At 37.3% G+C, this 19378-nt stretch overlaps 1 protein-coding gene across 21 annotated transcripts in view; it reads right to left on the reverse strand.

Moving 5' to 3' along the window:
* The window catches only part of MAP2 (microtubule associated protein 2), a 311538-nt gene extending 296735 nt beyond the window's left edge, over positions 1 to 14803 (reverse strand). For 9 of the 21 annotated variants that reach the window (XM_033230450.1, XM_033230447.1, XM_033230449.1 and 6 more), the window contains exon 1: positions 14522 to 14802. The gene's annotated coding sequence lies outside the window, so the exon portion shown is untranslated. Of the gene's footprint in view, positions 1 to 14521 lie in introns of all 21 variants that reach the window. The other 12 variants (XM_033230438.1, XM_033230465.1, XM_033230439.1 and 9 more) reach the window with 5 other exon arrangements.
* Between the last annotated feature and the right edge of the window lie 4575 nt (positions 14804 to 19378).

Below are 19378 nucleotides of genomic sequence, written 5' to 3' on the forward strand. Positions count from 1 at the left end.
AACTATGTTTTAATCACAAGATACAGTCATGAATATTTATTCATCACAAAGTTTCCAGTGGCTGCTCTTATGTTTGAAATATTTTGTAATGCGAAAAATAACCCAGCATAATACAGGAATCCTAAGCAATTTTTACCTTGAAATAATTACTTTAAAATAATAAAAATAATATTCTCAGGGTTAAATATTCATACTCCATTTACATCCACATCCTTATCTACAGACTGTTTCCATAAGTATCTGATATCTACAATAAAATATGAATTTTTTCTTTGCCATGGGAAAATAAAATTGAACTCACGTTAGCAAAGTACAACACCATCTTTTCATCTTGACTAACTTAGCTTAATCTAACCTCTTGCTAATATTTGAGATACTTTATATATTTCACTACCATAACAATAGTACAGTCTCATGCCTATTGTACTTTCCTTGCAAATGCACCTAGGCAACAAAATTTGTTGAAATCTGGTTCTGACTATACACATGGCTCATCACTCAAGGTGTCGTCTATGTTCCACATCTGGTTGAAATGCAACTTGTTACATTTCTAATTATCTGTGACTCTAAACAACGCAAGATGATTACAGGGGAACAACTTATCTCAAATACAAGTCCTGATAAGGGGGAACAAACCACTAACTATCTGACAACTAAGAACTTTCTAACTTATGTATTTTTGTACAGTATTCTTTGATTTTTCTTAACTTTTAAAGAAGAATATTGCCATTTCCCTTGACACTCACATTGATTATGTCTAAGAATCATTATCAAGTCACAGCTAATTAATAACTTTTTGTTTTCAGGCTAATGGTCACATGAGGAGCTTTCTTGTCCATCATGTTATTTCTGGAAGAGTCAAACAATCTCACTATTGATTTAATAGGACAGTGAAAATTAGGCCAATATTTAATTATAATTCCAATGTATCCACAATATCTACCTATTATCGAAATTAGAAGGCAACAGTACAATTTCACATGAGAATACGTAAAACAAAACAAAATCAAAATTCATAGTTATACTGTAAGTCCCAGATTTCAGTTTGAATGAGAAAACCTCATGTGGCATTCTGAAGAGAGACAAAATAGTGCTTACATATCTAAATTCTAATTCTCAGAATATTTTCATGACCATGCACTTAAAAGACAAAACACCTGGGTCTTAGCATCTTCCTACCAGGACCACTAAAGTTGAGAGGGTTGAAAAACGATTTAAAAGACATTTTTGATAACGAACAGTGAAAGGTTCAGAATCAAAAAATCCACCCCACTTTTTTTAAGTGCATGGGTAACAGATTTAACAAATGTCCTCCAACAGCATATTCACACACACGTTATAATTTATTTTTGAGAAAATGATCTCACTTGTGAAAACTGAACAAGAACAATGCAATCTGTCCCAACTGACAATACAATATGATCAATACGATTGAAAAGGCCATGCCATCTTTTCCTTCTGAAAAGTGAATATTGTTCTGGTCACAGACTTTCACTGAAAGTAGATCTCTGATGAAAATACAGACTATAGTTTGATTTACATTTTACCTTTTAATAAAAAGAGTCAACAAAATTAGGATAAAGAGAAATCATAAGAAAATGATGCATGAAAATGTGAGTGTATGAAATGTCTACTAAAGATTCTACACAGTTACTTGAAGGGGGACACGATTTTATTCTGAGATTACTAGAAGCCAAGAAAAAAATGGAGACACAATCAACGTCACAAACACTGATTACAAAACCAAGCTAATGGCTTAGGAAAGAGTCTCCAGTATCTAACATGCTCTGACTTGAGAGAAATCTAAAGATTCCATCCATGGGACTTCATAAAGCGAAATATATTAACTATTGTCTTCACATAGTCTTCATGTATTTATCTTTTAACAGTATGGTTTTTATAATTTCAAAGCCATTTTCTGGATTCATGTTCAACCATGACAACATATGCCAGGGTTGACAAAATACAGTTTGAAGGTCAAATGGAACTATCACTTGTTTTTAGTAATAAAAGTTTATTGGAACATGATAACAACTGTTTATCTATCGTTTGTGGCTGCTTTCTTGCTATGACAGCAAAGCTGAGTAATTGTGATAGAGACTATACGTGACCCACAAAGCCTAAAAATTTTCTCTCTGGCCCTTTGATAAAATAGCTTGCCAATCCCTACCACAGTACATTAACTATAAAAATATTAATAGGTCTTAATGCAAATCTTTAAAATTAGAAAGAAATATCTAACAAGATGTGCTTATAATCTTCTGAAAGACAATTTGTCAACATACATATACACACATATAACTGATTTTCAATAACTGTTTACTAACTTATCTGTGAAGTCATGAAGTCCATTTCCATTAAGGTCTAAAAATTAGAAGGAATTAAATAGAAATTAATCTTTGTTCTTTCGCTTTATTTTCCAAGGCCAGTGTCTTTAAATATATATATATTTGGCATGCACGTGACTTAACCCCAATAGAAGCCTATACTATTCACTGACTGACATTTCTGCATGGCTTCTAACTCTCACCCATCTCCACCAGCATCACACTATCCCATTCTTTAGTGTTGATATTTTCTTAATTGTATATGAAAATGTTTGTAACCCAAGTTTCCAAAGAAGTCCCTTAGTTTCCCAGTCTAAATAGTTTGATGTCTCTATGCTACACCATATGTAGAAATTCTAGGCAGGCCACTATCTTTCCCCAAATTTTTCTTGCTAATCTGAATATTTCACATTCCTCACACCATTTCCCAGGTCAAATATCCTTCACTGATGCCAGTGGCCTTACGATGAACCCAAATCTCTTACTAAGGACCTCTACAAATCCAGCACCACCCATACAGGCAACTGTTCTCCAAAAGAAACCCTCTATTACAGGCAGTCTGGTTTGCTTTGCTCACTGTCACCTCAGTGCCTTTGCTATTGCTATTGTCCTATCTAGGTGCTTCTGACATAATGTGTTTCACTTCTGCACATGGCAATGACTCTCCCTCCTCTGAATTTGCTAGCACTTATAAGACATACTTTATTTTTTTTACCATTCATATGGTTGTAAATTATATTATTTTTAATACTAGTTTTATGTCTTACATCTCTAGTGACTGTCAACTAGAGGAGACCAATATGCTATATATTTGATATTCTATAGCACAAGCAGGGTTGTCTATATAGAAGAAATTAATTACTTTTCTGATTCTTTTTAAAGCTCTTTCATTAATTCTTTGAAATACATTTTAATTTAAATCTGATGCTTAGTAATATCTCAATATTAAAAAGGCCACATTTTGGATATAATTCCAAGAATACTATTCAGACTTTAATATATATTTGAATTATTTGTTGATTTGTTTTATATATATAACACATGTATATAACATATATAACACATATAAAACATATATAACACATATATAAAACATATATATATAGAGAGAGAGAGAGATCTGGCTCTGTCATACAGGCTGGAGTGCAGTGGCACAATCATTGCTCACTGCAGCCTCAAACTCCATGATTCAAGCAATCCTTTCAGTTCAGTCTCCTGAGTAGCTAGGACTACAGACACGCAATATCACACCTGGCTAATTTAAAAAAAAATTATTTTGTAGATTTGGGGTCTGACTATGTTGCTTAGGCTGGTCTTGAACTCTTGTCTCAGACTCCTAAAATGCCAGGATTATAAGCATAAGTAACCATGCTTGTCTCATATTTTTAACATTTAAGTAACTGCAAGTCTGGGAGATCCCTATATCGAATGGTTCCACATTAAAGTAATTTACATAATAAAAAATAATCCTAAAAATAAAACAGAAGTCAAGGAAAGAGGCTTAGAGAAAAATCAACAATAATTAAATACTCCATTATAAAATAAAAATGTTAATTTCTCCTAAATTATGTGATACTTTGGAAATTATGATACCATAATATGACAAAATAAAAAAATTAAAAAAATAGGCCAGGCGCAGTGGCTCATGCCTGCAATCTCAGCACTTTGGGAGACTGAGGTGGGCGGATCACGAGGTCAGGAGATCGAGACCATCCTGGCTAACATGGTGAAACCCTGTCTCTACTAAAAAACACAAAAAATTAGCCGGGCATGATGGTAGGTGCCTGTAGTCCCAGCTACTCAGGAGGCTGAGGCAGGAGAAAGGCGTGAACCAGGAAGGCAGAGCTTGCAGTGAGCCGAGATGGCGCCACTGTACTCCAGCCTGGGCGACAGAGCAAGACTCCGTCTCAAACAAATAATAATAATAAAATAATAACAATAATAATTTTGTTTATTGAGGGCATGCTTAGGAAAAAAGTAAACAGCTTTGAACCATGCCAAAGGTACAATCAATCAAATGGCTGCAAACTGTATTTAAAGCTAAACTCAATAGAGAATTATACTAAGGCCATAAATATCTGAAAAGTGCATTAAATGTTTCAGTATAAGCAACAGATGCATAAAGAGGTACACTATTTATTAATCTCATACATGATTCAAGATTATCATGAAATTGGATCAGCTCACTTACCAAATTCTCAGGAGATTTAGACCATTGTCTCTAAGAAGCAAAACGTGTGTTACACTGTTATTTAATGTTGGTTGTTGCTTGGCCCCTGACCTTGTTTACAACTAAATCTGCTGTCGGGAAATAGCCAAAGGACACATTCATATTGAGAATGGAATTTTTTTTTGACTACTTCCCTCAAACACGAATTTGTACTTTTCTGTTTAGAATGTTTTGAAAAGCTTCGTTTGGGGTACAAAGAGACTACAAGTGATTAAAATTAATTATGCATGTAATTCTCCAACAGCCAAAAAAAAAAGACACAGTTTGAGTTACATTACAGCATTAGATAAGAACAGCTTACCAAAAGTCTACTCTTGTTTCCACCATTGGTTTCTGATTTTCTAAATTATTTCTCTCTTGTGATTTAACACATTAGCAAATAAGATACAGATATATCTAGAGGGATTTAGAAGATATAATTAATCTTTGAAAGCTTTTACAAGATCCTAAAAAAATTCTGCTTTTAACAACCTCAAAAATTACAATGCAGTGCAAGTTAAATAAAAGACAAACTCCTCATCGGGGTCAAAAGCCAGCGCCATTGTTCTTTCTGTTTCCCAAATATATCACGCTTCGTCCTGCTTTGACGCTATTCTCTCTCACTTGAAAGCTTTTCCTCTGGGTACTCCCATGGCTGGCTACTTCTCATCACTCATGCCTCCAAAGGCTGCCTATCCCACCACAGACAAGCTCTATTATATATGTTTATTGTATATTCCCAACAGCATTTATTTGTGTCTGAAATGTTCATTTATTATTTTACTTGTTAAAGTCTGTCTCCTGCTGCTAGAATGTTAGCTCCATGAGGACAGGAACTTATATGGTTTCTTCTGATATTCTCCACATTCAGAAAAGTGCCTGCTAAATATTAGGAACCCAATAACCATTTGTTAAATAAATAAATGAATGAACCATGGGCTGTGATCTAAGAAAGGACACATTAGCCTGATATTCAAGTAGTAGAGAGAGTGAATCCCTCCCGAGTAAGAACATCATGTTCTAAAAGGCATTATTTTAATTCTTTACAGATTATTTAAATTTTCAGACCATCAAACAAAATAAACTAAGAAGAGTATGAAATATCTTACTTTAAGAGATCTGCATTTATATGTGTTGACTCTTGATACATAATTAAGGTGGTTTTATTCCCTGTACCACATAAAGACACGCCAGAGGAAGACAATATGCACAACCCATTTTTCATCAATGTATATGGAAATTATAAGAAACTCTGTTCTATCTACTCAGTGATAAAACAGTCACTCTGATTCTGTTAGATGATTAGACATTTTCATCTAGAGAATTAAGACATACTACACGGAATATTCTAACAGAATGGTGGCATTAGAATTCTTTCATTTTCTCGATAGTGGTATGGTTTCAGTTTTCAGTGACCAGGAATATGTTTCTCCTTGAATATTTAAGCACAATTTCTACTTAATTTCTTTCCTTCAAGATGCTCTTCATGGCTTTCAAGTATTTGTCAACTAAAGGCTCTATAATGCTTAAGTAGCATGGGTGCAGGTGAAGCTCTGCTGAACACAGTAACCACAGCAACACCTAATTCTTATTTAATTTGCAGTCTTGGAAAAAGCAAAAAACAAACAAAACAACAACAACAACAACAACAACCAAGAGGGATGGAGCACTGTAGGCAGAGAAACAGGAAGGCACGTAAGAGTAGGAAGGTAAGTGGGAAACAGGCACAAACACAGAGGCCCACAGCCTTTCTAGCTCACTTCCTCTTAGCTAAAAATGTTAAATCTGGGGGAAACGCAAAAGGAAAGCAATTTTAAGAAAATTTAATGGCACTACAGATGAGAAAAAAGTTTCAACCTGCCTATTTTTGTTGCATTCCCCTTATATGTTGAGCCAAGTTTAAACATAGACTCAAATCAGTCTGGAAGCATCAGTATGGATAGTTCAAGCTCACAGAAAAGCTCATTGGCTTTCCAAGTCTGGGCACACATCCCCAGAGTTTAAACTACTATCCTGAGAGATCCAAACCACAGGAATGGCCCTGGAGCAGTAGCTTTGTAAGTGTTTCCTGGATCAGATTTAGTCTCAGTGCTTATAGTAGTGTAGCTGGCATGTAGCTGGTTGGAATGACCCTAGAATTCCGAGACCCTCCCTCTTTTATAGCCATGTGAGAGTCACAGTTGAGTCACAAAGTTGGGCAGGTATGACTGCCACCTCACTCCACCCTCAGCTCAGAGAACAGAAATACAAGCAGAGTTGGGAATGGCAGTCAGAATGAGATGAGTCTTCAGTGACACCTCTTACCAAGCACTGATTTTGAGCCTGAATTACTGAGTCTCAGGCCTGCTTCCCCTACTAATTAGATAAGGAAAATCACTGAAATGGTCACTATCCCAGTTTACTTATATGTACTCCACAGGTTCATAACATTTGCTCTTAATAGTCTCTTTTCCCCGTCAAACATCCTCTAATTGAATAGAAGTAGAGAATTGATGCCTCTTCAGTGATTGGGCAGAGGCACAGAAATAAAAAATATATTTGTAATTCTCATTTGTAAATGTAGAAAATAATTGACTAATTATAAAAAGAATGCATTTAATAGCATTTTAAATATTTCCAGATATGTAAACACACAGTCCTTCTAAGTCCAGTAATTAACAGGGCTACAAAAAGCTATTCCATTACATAAATTGTAAATATGTCAGGAAGCAAAATACTTTATTAAAAATCAGTTTATCCATTTTAAATACCATTTTTTTAAATGGAGAACTTTGGATTCCTATTAAAACCCTTATGATACCATTTGGGAAGGGGCTAAATAAGGCAGTAAGAATCTCCAGGATTGTACAAAGCTTCATACTGCCAATTTTGATATTGACTACTCTCAATATGGTGCTACTGAAGACAAAAGAAGAAAAAACACGAAATTCGTGACGGAGTTTTAAAGCTATAAGAACTTAAACAAATGAAAAAAACTGCTCAGTTTCACCAAAGGCCACTCAGTGCTCTATAACAATCTTCATCTCGAATGAGGCAAAACTTTCGTCTGAGATACAGTGGCCAAAGCTTTTTTTTTTTTTTTTAATACTTTAAGTTCTAGGGTACATGTGCACAATGTGCAGGTTTGTTACATATGTGTACATTAAATCCTAGATCATAGTCACTTGGTTGTTTTATAAGAGATTCAGGTTTCAATAGATGCTTAGTATTTTATGTTTCCCTAGCAGCAAAATTCTTAAAAGTTCCATCAGTCCTGGTTTCTGGTGTTTAAGTGAAGATAAACTGCATTTTCCATGTGAAAGCAGCATCACCTGAACTTCTTAAAATATACATTTAAGTAGCCAGTATTCCAACTTAGGACGTTTTGATCAGCATGAAAATGCTCTAATTCTGAGCACAAGATTTAGCTTTACCATTTGATTTCAATAATGAACAATGGAATCTGGACTATCTTAACCTAAACAGAAAAATACAGAGATACTTTAATATTAATCTAATTTGATTTCATTAATAAATACTTGGTCATTTTTCCCTATTAAATTGTATTTAATACCAATTATTCTCATGTGGAATCAACTGATTGCATAATAATTGATTTCACCTATAAAAAGAGCAAATATATAAAATTCTAACTCAATCTTAGAAAGTAATTATACACAAACACGCAAATACCACCACTACCACCATCATGTCAGCCCTTGTGAAACACCAGGCAGACAAAACTAGCAGGCTGAGAAGTTGTTACAGGTATTATAATTCCATGTTCTCATCCACTAAGTAAAGAAATTGTATGTTACAGATTGCAAATTTTCTTCAAACAATAAGTAAGTTTATGTAGCAAATTAACGAATCAAATATTTTCCTGGCTATACTACATGACCTACTAAGATAAAAAGAATGAATAACTGAATCCTAAAAACTTCTTTGCTTGTTTTTCAAAGTGGGCCAAAAGAATGTAGTGTATCATATAAACAACAATAAAAAATAGGCAGCCTATTATTTAATACATTATTTTGCTCAAAAAAGTAAACTCTTAAGGGAAGACTAAATTACAAATTTGAGAGGCACGATACTCAAATAAAATAGTAAAATGTCAAAGCTGAGCATTATTTAATTGCCTTAATACCAATCAAAATGATACCATATTATTCATTCTAAAATTGATACTTTCTCATACCAATTCATTATATAATTTCAGCACCATGCATTAACAACACAATGTTGTACTTTTAAATTGTTGTAATGCAATGCAGTAGCCACCTAAAATCCATTACTACTTAAATAAATATAAAGGGTTCATATTGAAATGATTGTTTTGTCTCAAATAGAGTCAGTTTGTACATTTACTTGTGAGTTTGCTTTAACTGTAAAGGACCTAGACAGTTAAGTGATGAAATATACTCATGCTATTCAAGCACTGTATTTTATGGTCATTTTTGAGATAGATTATGATGACTAATGATGATGCTATACAGAGAAATGTAATTAGGAATATTTTACTTAAAATTAAATTATTTTAGTTCAACATTTACTGATTGCTTGTCAGTAGTTCATACTCCACTTAATGGGTATACATTAGTGGAATCAGTTAACATAAAATAAAGACAATGGACTGCCTGACACATAGTAACTTTACTAGTTAAGTTTTAAAAAAAACTAGTTGAACCATGTTTCATAGTGTCTGATGAACAAAGTAATAAAAAGTCAGGCGGCTAGTCAAATTTTTTATTTAAAAAAGTTCATTGTATAGATGTATTATTTTTGACTGCAAAATGTCTTTAAATTAATTCAAAGAAGGCTGATGAGGATACATTGAGGTGAGCAACTATCTATAACCTAAGGGAAACTGAATAAACTTGGATACAAACTAATGGGGAGAAATAGGGTAGTAACTTTTCTTCCTGATTTTTAAAGGCCTTTTTAAGGTAGAAAGCATTATGAAAGATTGGTATACAAGGAAAAAACTGTTTAAGCCTAGGAGATATAAAAGCCAAGTTTAGTCAGGGTGCAGTGGCTCATGCCTGTAATCCCAGCACTTTGGGAGGCTGAGGCAGGTGGATCACGAGGTCAGGAGATTGAGACCATCCTGGCTAACAATGTGAAATCCCGTCTCTACTAAAAATACAAAAAATTAGCCCGGAATGTTGGCGGGCACCTGTAGTCCCATCTACTCGGGAGGCTGAGGCAGGAGAATGGCGTGAACCCGGGAGACGGAGCTAAAAAAAAAAAAAAGCCAAGTTCAAAGAAAGGACCAAGATAGGGATAGAGCCTTGAGAAGGGGGAGAGGTTAGCATAAAATTTCATGTTGAATAAGAAATATAAATATAATGAAAAATAAATTTCAATAAGAATATCAGGCTATATTAAAGACCAATGTTTATTTCGCCAATACAAACTGAAAGGAAGGGGCAATCTAAGTAAAGAAGAAAAGAAGAAAAGGGAAAGGGAAGAAAGGAAAGAGAGAAGACAAAAAAGGAGGAAAGAAAAAAGTCAAGGTGTGTGATCTTAAAAGTAAATTATTTGCCCAAAAAGGCTCATTAACATAACAAAAAGCAAAAAAAAAAAAAAAAAAAAAAAGCAAAGAAAAGAAATGTGCCCCCTCTGGTGTGTGTTTTACTGGTGTGTGTTTTAATGGAAAACAAACTGTCCAAAACTTTCCCCAACTTCCACAATATAAACTGAACAACAGACTGAAAGAGGATTCTGAGCACTTTGTTTTGTCTAACTTTCCATAGAATTTTACTGAAATGTTTAAGTAAAATGTATTACAGTTAAAGCACTACCATTCAAAGGAAAGTTTATGTCTTGAACAGGAAAGATCAAAGATTAGATTCAAAGTGTTTTTCATAAAAATTCATCTAATTGTGTTCACATCATCTTAAAATTCTGAATTCACCTAATTCACCATAAAACTCCTTCCAATAAACATACTGTATAATTTTTACAAGGAAGCACCATGCCTTAGTTCAAAGACATGACAGAGGAGAGATGGGGACAAAATATGTTGAAACAGAAAAACAAAACATTTATTCCTTCTTCACTCTCTCAGATAAAAAGGCCGCATGTTCTCACTCATAGGTGGGAATTGAACAATTAGATCACTTGGACTTGGGAAGGGGAACATTACACATCAGGGCCTATTATGGGGAGGGGGGAGGGGGGAGGGATGGCATTGGGAGTTATACCTGATGTAAATGACGAGTTGATGGGTGCTGACGAGTTGATGGGTGCAGCACACCAACATGGCACAAGTATACATATGTAACAAACCTGCATGTTGTGCACATGTACCCTAGAACTTAAAGTATAATAAAAAAAAAAAAAAGAAAAAAAAAGGCTCATCTCTACCCTACATGGACAGCTTTTAATAGCTGAGAATTTGCTTTCATTCCACATCTTCCTCTACATCCACCCACCCAAACCTCCATACACATTCTCTCCCTTGACTTTGGCCTTTTGTGTACTACATATTAATTTGCAGCCCTTTAACTGCTTTTGGTGCCTAGAACCATTTTCTGCAATTGATAACTGAGAATATCAAAAGTTGTTTCTTATAATGAATACATAAATGGTAGTAAGTGCTCTCCTTAATGAAAAATAAAGGTCAAATTTTTATCAAGAGAGTAACATTGCTGAAACAAAAATAGCTAGAGAACAGTAAGTCTAATATCCAAATATCGAATTTAAAAGAACGGTGTGAAGGGCGGGAAAATAAGGTGAAATGATCAAAATACTGCCCTTACATGAAAAGGTCTAGATTGAGTAGATAAAGGTAATAGCAATAGTAAAGAGATAATTAAAGTAGCAAAAAGACGATATATTTGAGAGAATCAGATATGACTCAAAGAGTTTATTAGCATCTTTAACTCATCTATAACAGAGACAAAAAAAATTGAGATTGTTTCAAAACTGTTATCTTCAGGTTCATGCATTTACTAATGACTTACCTAAAGTGACTACTTTTAGCATTAAGGAGGATAGTTTTGATCTGGGTGTGGTGCTATCTTCTATTGTAACTGTTATTTCAGATTCTTTATTTTAATCTGTTAAGAGGAAATTAAGTATTGAAAGGATTCAATAATCAGAGTTACCAACTTGAATACTAAAATCCTCAGTTTCATATGGTCAGTCTCATATGGACATCAATGAATCACTGAAGGACGCACCTATTGTCCTATAAGCAAATGTAATAATGATTTTTAAAATGCCAACAGTGCAACTATATTTGTTAAAAGCATGTCCAGTCTGTTGTCTAACTGCTAGTAAAATTCAACACTAAATACGTATGTGTGATAAGAAAATACACAAAAATACACCAACATTTTTCTTCCTTTTCCCTTCTGATGTTTAGAAAATTTGCAAACTGGTTTAAACCAAAAGGGGTAAAGGAATGAAATTATTCCTTCAGGCTTAGAGGATTCTGTGCCAAGTTTCATTTCTGGCTACATATTTCTAACCAAGTTCAAGATCCCTGAAAAGGAATACATAAAAGAGAAAATATCCCTTTAACCTCAGTGGAACGACATTAGTAGAGGCTACTATGGGAAGAGAAAGGCTTTTGCCCTGAGATGGGTGTGCTCCTGGTGTTTGGTTTCCACTGAGAGCATGCCTGCTCCCTCAATGAATCTGAAGTACCTACTAGGATGAGGTAATGGCTGTGCCAGTTTCACTGGGTCATGCTCTTTCAGCACATTCTTTCCCTCTCTCCTCCCTGAGAAGGTGCTGTAAACAAGTCATCCTGAGAGGTGCTGGAGAGAATGAACAATCCTAAATTCAAAATTCTTCAGAACACTGGACCTGCTATGGCTGTCTAGACATAAACAGAAGACTAAAGCAGCCATAAAGAAACAGGTTATTTGATAAGAAAAGGGAAAAAAAAATAAGAGAGGAGATAAATAAAATAAAAATTAGTATAACTAAAATATTATTTTATAAAAGGTAGCTCTATTTTTAAATTACTTAGATCTTCAGATGTGTGTTAAGCAATTTTCTACTTATGGTTTCAAAAAAGAAAACCTTGGGCATTAAATAATATTGTAGCAAACTGTAAAATATGAAAAATTAAAATTAAATAAACAACAGATAAACAGCATGTACCACTGATCCTGAAGCCACAATGGCTCTGATAATATACAAATCACGAATGCAGATGTAAACCTATGATAATCAGATGAAATTAGCAGGAAATCAACATAAACACAGACACACACACAAATATAATAATCCTTACCGAATGAAAAAAAAATGCCTTTTTTCTTGAAGGAAGGGTTCTTTGTGTGCATGGGGCTGGGGCTTTTGGAACTTCCATGATTCGCAAATTCATAAGGATTTCTACCAAAATACAGATACCTATTGCCCAGTTAAAGTGCTGTTTTGTGTTATATTCTGATGGAAGGCTGTAATCTTTTCCTTGGGCATAAAATTAACAACATTCTAAAGGGCTTCTATTTATTCAATCTATTTGACTGCCAAAAAAATCATAATTGTCCACAGTGAAATGACATAGTGAAAGAACTATGCTTTTGAACTGGGCTGGTACCTGCAGCTCATGCATGGGACATTTTGCATAATGTGGCTCACATAAAAGGCTTTGTTCTCCATCGCCTCACTGTGGCTGCAAACCTCAATTTCACTTTGCAATCATTTCCTTTTCTAGACGCATCATTTTAAAATAAATTATATCTTCAACATTTAAGTTAGTTCCTTACCAACAGTCATCAATCCCTTTGCCTCACACCCAAAATTATATACCACCACCAATATTTTTTTTCGTTTTGCACTACATATTTTATTCATAACATAATTTCCAAACCCTCAAATACAATTTTTAAAAATCAGTCTTTTAAGTACCAATTTCCTTTTGTAACATGTATATAGTGTGCACATTTGTGTGCATACTTGTATGCTTATGCATTTAAACAAAAACCCTTTACACTGGACTCAATTTTAAAGGGTCTATGTCCTGGAAGCATTGTGCTAAGGGCTTACAACAGATGGCACACAGCAATTGTCACAAACGGGCTTGTTGCTAATGAAAGCTTTTTATTTTCTGACAAAATCCTGAAGCCCCAATGCCAGGCAGAATAACATTAATTTCGTTTTCAAGGATTTTTTTTCTGACTCTATCCCCTTTACTACCCCTCCCCCCAATACACACCCAAATATACACCTCCCCACTCCTAGCCCCCCACACACTCTTTCTTGAAATTTCCATCCTTAAACAAAAGACGAGGTGGGGGAAGGAAGGCAGCGAGCACTGCAGTCCCCCTCTCCCCACCAAAAAAGCCTTTTAAAAAGAAAAGGAAGAAAAGAATAGATGTACTGTAGATTCAGACGTCCACCCCCATCGTTTAAAAAGAAAAACGACTGTGTGGAAGCTCAACCAGACTCATTTCTTCGTGCCCCGCCCTCCAACACCACCAGACATAGATTTTTCATTTTCCTACAATTATAAATATCAGTCCTCCTCTCCCAGCTGTTTCTGAGGAATAACAGAGAAACATGATTTGAAACGGGCAAGACTTCCCTCACTCACTCACTTGCCAGTGTGCAGTTCTCTACAACTGGATGAACAAAAAAATCTCCTACCTCGAATTCCTATTTTCCACTATCTTTGCAGAATCCACCCCCCTTCTTTCCACAGCTCAGGTAATACTGGCTTTCGATACACGTATTCTATCTGGCGTAAGTTTTCAGTCTTTCAGTCGTTTCAAAGTGGTACCTAACAAGGTCACTCGCTCTTCTACGAAGCCAGGGCTCAGGTACCAGTAGCGTCCGGCCCCCTGCTCCGCAGTGACACCTGGATAGGACAGGCCCGAATCTTCCGCCAGGTGCACGGCTGGGCAGCTCGGCCAACTCCCAGACTGCCTGCCGCGAGTGCTAGAGGATGAGACACGACCCCTCCCCATTCCCACCTCTTTCTACTCAGAGACCGAGGCAAAAGGAGAGGCGCCCTACATAGTCAGAGGTGGGGACGGTCTCTTACCTGGGCGCAGAAACTGAATGCACCCGCGGTCGCGACTGCCACCGCTCACGGACTTAGCGTCCTCCGGAGAAGAAGCAGAGGGGTGGAAGGGTTAGGGGAAGAAGGGGAGGGGAGGGGGAAGAAGGAGAAGGAAGAGAAAGAAGCGGAAGGGAAGTAAAGGAAGAGAGGATGCTGCTGCTGCTGCTGCTGCTGCCCAGAGCCCGCGCAGCCCGAGCGCCCGCCCCAGACTGAGAGCGGCGCCCCCACCAGCCTTCTCGAGCGGCAGCCCCGCCCCGGCCCTTCCTCCCCGCCCCGCGCAGGTCCCGCCCGACTCCGCGAGCCCGTGGGCGGCCGCGGCGGGGCTGGCGCTGCCACAGCCGCAGTGTCCGGGAGGGGGAGCACAGCCGCCCCGCCTCCTGCCGCAGCCGCCGGCCGCCAGGCGGGGACCGCGAGGTGGGAGCCTTGGAGAGCCCCGCCCAGCCGCTGGCCTGAGCGATCTCCAGAGCCCTGGTCCCCTCCCGCAACAAAGTGAGGCCAGTGCCCGGGCGGCGAGACAGGCGGGCCTTCCTCACTGGCGTCCTTGGAAAATCGGAGGCAGCAGCTTTAGTCTCTCGGGAGCAACCTCCACAGACCCCCGGCTTCCCTCCCCTGTGTCGCTGTGAGGCAGGGATACCAGTGGCACCTCACCAGGAAAGCTCACGGGCCTTGCCTCACAAACTCAACCACAGGTGCATCCAGAAACGACAAAGGAAATGTGGGGCGCTTGAGAACATAGAACAACTCTTGTCAGCACTAAAGGAGCAATGGCTGAGGGAGTAGAGAATTCTAGACCCAGCTCTGTCACTAATTAGATTCATTCATTTATTGAGTCAACGAATGTTTATTGACACCCATGTGTCAGGCACTCTTCTAAGCACTAGAAACATCAGTGAATAAAACAAACCTTTCCCCCAGCCCTAATAAAAAAGATCCCCTCCCTTTATGGTTATTACTTTCTAGATAGCCAGACGTATGCTCTAGAGACAGTTCACTTAATCTAACTCTCAGTGTATTCATGTGTCATATGAGAACTAAAAATGACAGTCCAATTCTCTCATGCTTAAAAAGATAATGAATATGAAGAATCTTTGAAGAATGCTACAAATACAATGAATTAGAAAGAACAGAAAATGCTGACCTTGAAATATCACCATTAAAAAAAATTACCTCTTAAATACTTTTGAAAGTGAAATGACTGAGAAAACAAATGATTCTTTACCATTCATACCATGCAGTATGAATCTTCATAATCAGAGAGCATTTTATTGTAAGTAAGAAAAGTAAGATGCAACTTAGAATTACTTCAAGTGTCTATATCAAGTACTAACAAGGTGTTTTTAAGGTCAGCCAACATTCTGAGGTGTGGCTTGTACAGTTTTCACAGTGCTGATGAAACAGCAGCCATAAGGTGGTTCTGTCACTTAAATTAACCACAGAATCTTAGAACCTAGCACATTAGAGTTGATTTTTTAGGCAGTTGGTCTAATTTCCTCCATTTTCAGATGGAAAGAGACCCCATGATGGGAGCCTGCAAGGATTAGAAACCATCAGAGAGGAAGCTGTGAAAGCCTGGCCTCCCCAGTCATGCCCAGTGTTCTGTGTCCTGCCTCCCCCGCTCTGCTTCATACCATGTGCCAGTGACGCTTGCAGTGAGTTTGGAAGTATCAAGGCACACCCAGGAGCTGGGAGGCTGGAGGAGTTGATACTCCTCCTTGGAAGATGGCCTGATGGAGAAGAAGGAGGCCTTAGGAGACTAGGAAATCATAGACAGCATGTGGATGGGAGGAAGGAGTAGGCACCCTACCAGAGTGTTAGCAGCTCACGTTCATGACCAGGCATGCGGGTGCAGGTGCTCACTGAGACTAATTTTCCAGGGCCAGGAGCAGTGGCTCACACCTGTAATCCCAGCAGCTCAGGAGGGAGGATCGCTTGAAGCCAGAAGTTTGAGGGTGCAGTGAGTTATGATTACACCACTGCACTCCAGCCTGGGTGACAGAGTGAGACCCTGTCTCTAAAAAACAGCAATAAAAAATAGATTATTTCTCCAATAGTTTAAAGTACAGTGTTCCTCAGGTTTCCCCCTCCACTTTAAGGTTAGCTGAGGCAGCCAAACTCTAATGACTTTTCTCTTTGGGGAACCTGGTCCTTATATGGGAGATTGCTTCCTCTCAACACACATCTTAGAGTTCTTTCAGAAAAATAACATCTATATGTTGTAAGTCAATAGAGAGAGTTTAGTATGGGGAACAAATTACAAAGGATTCAAACGACTAAAAAGCCAACTAGGGGATGATGAGGCAACACGATGATAGTTACTAGTAGGAAAGTGCTACCCCTCTCAGGCTGGGGAGTGCTAGAGAGGAGGCTTTACCAGGAATGAGGAGCCCAAGCTGCACTAAGGGAACTGAGACCACAGTGGAGATGCTTCCTGGGAGACAGATAATAATGCTGGAGGGTCCTCCACAAGCTGAGAGTGAAAAGAAATACTGTGGCTCCTCTTTAACCTGTATTTCAAAATCCTGTCATTTGTGAACCTAGAAGAAAGTCAGTTGACAAAGCAGCCTTAGAAATACAGTTTGCAGAAGTCAGTGTCCTGGGATGTCAAACAACTTTAGGAGGGGAGTCCATGTGTTTAGGATTCTAGTTTAATGAGGGATCTTTGTGTCGAAGTGAACTTTTTTTTTTTCCTCAGCAAAGCTTCCCTTCGTTAGAGGAACAACCGTTTTCATATGATTCCCAATATGATCGTAAAATGTGTGTCTCTCTTCTCTTTCTCAGAAGTGAACATGTGACCCTGGCTAAGTCTATAATAGAACCTGTTCTCCTCATGTATAGTGATTGATCCAGGGTGGTCATATGTCCCAAATATTTCCAGTCAGGGTTTTTTTTCCATGAGATGTGTCATATGAACAATAGTGAATCAGATGGATATAGGTATAGAGTTGTCAGTGACTATATTTCCTTCCATGTAGAAAAGCAGCATGGAGAGATGGAGAAAAGAACTCTTGAAAGACTCCATGGATCCTGCTATGTCTCAAGGTAGAAATGCCATTTTTCAAGCCAATAGATTTTTGTTTCTTTTCTAAGCTTGCTGTAGTTGGACTCCTGTCATTTGCAACTGAAGAAACCTTGACTATACAGTGCTGGACTCCGAAAAGTAAACCACAGATAGAAAGAACCTGCCAATATTGATTTCCACAATTATTTGTCTTGTCTTCAGGCTAAATTCTTGATTTGTATTCCTTTGGCCCAGAAGATTATGTACATAAACAACCATACCCTTTTCTCAGGGACAGGACTTCTGATAGTTTCTCAGTCAGAAAACCATCAGAATAAATGTCTTTCTACTGATTAGAGAAAGGTCTACCGGCATGAAGGAAGTGATGAAACCTTCTCCCCAGAGAGTCAAAGAGTAGGTGAGCCTTTGAGGAGGTTGTACTGCATAGTGTTAAGAGCACCAGACTTCAAATCAGATCTGAGGGCCCATATTTGCTGTTCCCTGCTTGTGTGACCTTGGGTACATCTCTCTACCATTTTGAACTTCAATATTTTTATTAGCAAATGAGGAGACTCAACCACATGCCACCTAAGGTCACTTTAGTTTTATAAATCTATGAGAAATTATAGCTCAGCTGGGCATTTGCTTATTAACTTGATAAACATTAATTAAGTGGCCCCTAGAGAAACAATGAGCAAGGTTCATACATACACAAATAATGCTGATACAATGTGCAACCCATCATAGAAAAGATGTAGATGTAAGATGCAGGTATGACACTGAAGAGCAGACACTCATAAGTCTTTCACCTTCTATGCGTGAAATGGGTTTTTGTGTTTTGTTTTTAATTTCTTGACCTTTTCTCTATGGATGACTAGAGGCACATCTATCAAAATTTCTATCATGTTTCAAAAGTTTTGACCATTGCAATGGCTTTAAAATTTAAAAATGAGCTTTGTAGTATGGTCTTCCATTTCCAATTCTATGTCTAGTTCATTGAACGGGTGGTCAAATTACCATTGACTTATTCTGGACCATAATGTATCATTCTGTTCAAAAATTTTGTTGAGGTATAATTTACATTCAATTAAAAGCACAGATCAGAAATGTTCAATCTACCCCTTCAGCCCCAACCCATAGAGGTAACTACACTTTTGATTATGTTTCTCTGTGGATTTGCTTTGCATATTCTTGGAATTCCTGTAAAAGGATTCAGACAATATACACTATTCTACGTCTGGCTTCTTTTGCACACATATTACTTTTGAGATGTATTCTTTATTTTGTAAGTTATCTGCAGTTTATTCCTTTTCAATGTTCAACAGTATTTTATTGTATGGATATACCATATTTTCTATATCCATTTTCTAATTAGAGGACATTTGGGGTTATTTTCAGTTTCTGCCTGTTAGTAATAAGATTGTTACAAACTTTTTTATAAGGTTTTTTGTGGATATGTTGTTGTTTCTTTTAGTCATATACCCAAGAGTGAAATTTCTGGGTCTAGTGGTAGATATATGCTTAACATTTTAAGAAACTATTGAAGTATAAGTTTTCAGTACTGCTGAGTAGACTTTTACTGGATCTTACCATCCCCCAGATAACATCTCCTGTAGGGGTAAAACAACCAAAAACAGAAAGCACTGGAATGTAAACAAAACAGACATATTTAATTGGAATCAACACTTGGAAGAAGGAATGGCACATTCAATGCCTTGTAGCTTGAGAGAAGATGCACACAATACTGCCAGGGGCAAACACTCATAGAAAAATTACAGTTTTCCTGAAACAGAGTATAGAGTTTGGGGAAATGTCCTGTGAAAATAAAATACTGAAAAGAA

The sequence above is a fragment of the Trachypithecus francoisi genome, unplaced genomic scaffold, assembly GCF_009764315.1.
Source record: "Trachypithecus francoisi isolate TF-2019V2 unplaced genomic scaffold, Tfra_2.0 Lachesis_group13, whole genome shotgun sequence".
NCBI classification, from domain to species: Eukaryota; Metazoa; Chordata; class Mammalia; order Primates; family Cercopithecidae; genus Trachypithecus; species Trachypithecus francoisi.